Source organism: Montipora foliosa, chromosome 1 (assembly GCF_036669935.1).
Source record: "Montipora foliosa isolate CH-2021 chromosome 1, ASM3666993v2, whole genome shotgun sequence".
In the NCBI taxonomy this organism is placed as follows: domain Eukaryota; kingdom Metazoa; phylum Cnidaria; class Anthozoa; order Scleractinia; family Acroporidae; genus Montipora; species Montipora foliosa.
In genome coordinates, this window is record NC_090869.1 from 64,917,340 (window position 1) to 64,921,111 (window position 3,772).

At 40.9% G+C, this 3,772-nt stretch overlaps 1 pseudogene; it reads right to left on the reverse strand.

Annotated features, from left to right (window-relative positions):
* LOC138004994 (collagen triple helix repeat-containing protein 1-like) overlaps positions 1-3,344 on the reverse strand; it is a 4,902-nt pseudogene extending 1,558 nt beyond the window's left edge.
* Positions 3,345-3,772: the final 428 nt, after the last annotated feature.

Sequence of the window (3,772 nt, forward strand, 5' to 3'; positions counted from 1 at the left end):
GATATCATTTATTCACCACTTTTCCTACTTTCAATTAAAGGTATTATATAGCTTCAAAAACAAAGCAGTTTTTTCACTATGTTTGCATTTCTGTTATGTTTTAGTTTTCTTACCTAGAGAACCGAAAAAAAAAAAAGGCAAAATCATGGATGTCATTTATTCACCACTATTCTTACGTTCTACTATTATTCAATGAATCTAACTTCTTTGAGGAGGCACATGACTGCGGCCCAGCTATTAGGGTGCTTGCCTTGAGATCCGGGTTCAAGACACATTCTGTCCACTGGTTGAATTTGTTCCTGGTAGTCCCTGGTTCAACTTCTTAGCTGCGCTTGTAAATAGGAGGCACTGCGGCCCAGTGAATAGAGACAGTGCTTGCCTTGGGATCCGGCGATGCCGGGTTCAAGACATGTTCTGCCGACCATTCGTTGAATTTGTTCAATTTCTTGCCTGCACTTGTGAACAGCCAACTGGTTTGCCTCCGGCCAGGTGGGATTTTTAACAGTTGTTATTGAATGTTCTGTTCTGTCGTGATTGTGTTTCATTGGCCCATAGAGACTTTTCAGTGAAACGTCCCTATGGGGAGTGGTCAATTAAGTGTGTATTTATTTACTCTTTTTGGGTTCCACGCTCGCAATTGTTTTTGAAGAGAGACAAACCGAAGAGAATTACTACCTATTGGTCTTTTATAGACCAAACCATTTCTCTAATTCTTTGTTAAGGAAATGCGACCTTGGATTAAAAATAATGACTGATGATGATAAACATATAACAAGTATTTCTAGAGGGGAGCAGTGGTAGCGCAGTGGTGAGAGCACTCGACTCCCACCAATGTGGCTCGGGTTCGATTCCCAAACTCGGCGTCATATGTGGGTTGGGTTTTTCTCAATAGTAAACAAAATTTTAGTTTCTAAAGAAACTGTGGTGCAGAGTTGCTGGGAGATTGGAACAGAAATTGATTTATCAGCTCGTTTTTCTCAATAGAAAACAAAAAAATGGTTGATCCCAATTGAAGTTACGGCGGGAAGCGGATTTGAATGCAAGACGTGTAATATTCTCACATTCATCGCTGTTGTATCGCGCTTGATCGACAAAATTGATTTCAAAGGAGGCCCGCTCAGGTAGTAAGCTCCTAGAGAAGACGAAGATCAATCGAGGGATAGTTTTCTCTTGCGAATTCAAATCTTTGTACACAGTAATTTGAAGAAGGAAAGCGGTGTGTGTGTTTGGAAGTCCGTTTGAGCCTTTCGTGTGAAAGAAAAAGAAACACGTGTGAGTATGCCCCACACTGTCTGTTTGTTTGTACAAAGGACAGCCACAACACCGGGAATTTCATCCCCTACTCTTCTCGAATGGTGTGTGGGTTCTTTAACGCCCAAAAGGGAAATAACGAACATGGAATATATTTGTGAGAAGGGGCCTACGGTTTATAGTCCTTATCCAAGAAGACGTGAAAGTCTAACCGTTTGCGGGCGTAATTACAAAGGCAGCGATTTATCCCCAGTTATTTAAAGACCCTGAGTGTTGGTCCTGCCGGAGTCGTGCTCACGACCTCTTACATGGCAGCCCGGTGCTCAACCAACTGAGCCACCGGTGCGTGACAGGCACGTTGCTAATTGACATATCTCACTACCATGAAAACTACACTCAAGCAAATTTTAAACGTGGGCATCCAACGTGACAAGCAAAGTTGATGATGCCGCTTTCACGCAACTTACTCTGCTTTTAAATTACTTACCGTGTCATTGGTGTTCGAATCACTTCCATTCGCCGCAAAACACAAAGACATCAGAATTGCCAGTGGTAACCAAAACATAATGGCAAGTGTTATACGGATATCGATATATGACCTGTAAATCCCTGTGGATGTTAAAATTCAAAGAGATGAATGACTTAGATGGCGACATGTATTGCAAGAAATGATGCACGTTTCAGCTTTGATGCGGATTTTCTAACCAAGTTGCCCACATAGTCGCGCGCAGGTTTTTTGTTCAACGGGAATTGGGCCCACACATGGACATCAGAGAAAAGCTCTGAACAAGGCTAGATCACCGTTGCTCTACCAACTGAGCTAAAAGGTCAGACGGGAGCGAATCGTGGGAACTGAAGCGGCAATGAATATGTACAAGTGCAAGGAAGGGTTACGTTTTGTTGCAAACGTTGGTCGTGTAGCACTTTATATTTCAACAGAATTAACTATTGTAGGGTAAATAAAAAGAGTGAATATAGTGCGTCTGACTTTGTATCTCAGTCGGTGAAGCAGCGTTGATCTAGCCCTAAGGTTGTGGGTTCAATTCCCACCTTGGCCAGAGTTTTCTTTGTCCTTCGATCTGTAGATCCAATTCCACGAGTACAAAACAGTACTTCACGTTAGTAATACGCTACAATAGTTAATTGTGTTGAGATTAAACTACGTCCTCACTGATGTCAGATATAATTGTAAGACGAGATAGCACATATAATCAAAGAGGGCACAACAAGGTCGTTATCCCCAAATTTTCCTCATATTTTAGGCGCGGTTTCATGGGGCACTTTTACCGCAAAAAAAAAAACCTTTTAACACAGGAAACTGCATTTAGTGCGTGTGACCGACATTTCCCAAGGCAAACTCTCCGTGGTAAATTTCCATGGATACGTCAAAAAGATCAGACGAAGCGCCCATGAAATTAAACGTAGTAAGTTGGAAGAGTGTTTTGATGCCCGAAGTTGTGATTAAATTTCGCGCCAATGAATTGCGTGAGATTTCTTTTTAACCTCGGTAATCTTCGTAACGTGTGACAGCTGGTTAACACGGTATACTAAAACCCAAGTGTCAGGCACCGCAGTATAATTTATAATGGGAAATTAATGGAATTTACCAAGGTGTGTGCAACCCCTCCTTTCATGAATAATTCAATTCGGTGTAGAGGCGCTGTGCTGTGGCATTTTGTTTCGGATTATTTTAATGATTCTAGTTATTTCATGCAATTCTATTCTCGGTTTTCACATGACATCACGGCCGCCATGTCGAAGCCCTTAAACAAAGAAAAGGCGGCCATGTTGGAGCCCCGAGCAAATCCCCTGTGAATTTAACTCTATTATTATGCAAACGTTTTCTTTTGTTTTCGTTGAAAATCACGGCTGTTGATCACGTGAGTAAAAACCAACAATAGAAAATTTAGATCCGACTCTTTAATCGTGGAGCTTACCTTTAAAGTAACAGTTTATAAATTTAGTCAGTACCTAAGAAAATGTCAGATTTTGAATTTTAAATTATGAATTTTTTCTACATCCCTTATGTGTATATATCCTATGTTTCCAACATAGGTAGTTTTAGTTTTTATTTCCCGTACTGTACCTTTATTATAGTTAGCAACCCACAAGCATGTCGCTTTAATGTTGATCTCAAGAGCCCTAAATTATTGAGAGTCGAACAAAACGATTTAGGGTTGTTGCCGAAATGTTTGTTGAAAAGAATGGCAAGAAAATGAATAAATGACGGCAGCCCCGAGCGAGCAGTCCCATTACTTTATCGCTTGAACCAAAAGTACTGTTTTAAAGCATTGCCTGTGCCTAAGCCATTGTTGTTGTTTGAACTCCCCATTGTCAAAACCTCGAATTTATGACAAATCTTTTGCTTCTTGAGTTTGTCTTCCCCACCGGTTTTTCCTTTGACACGGTAGACATAAGTTTGAATTAAGGCCTGCCTTACAAGGAAGTAGCCAAGGATAGCCGTTGTTGAGTGTTTTAAGAGTTCAATTCTGTTCTTCAGACAAATAAACTCTTCGCAATA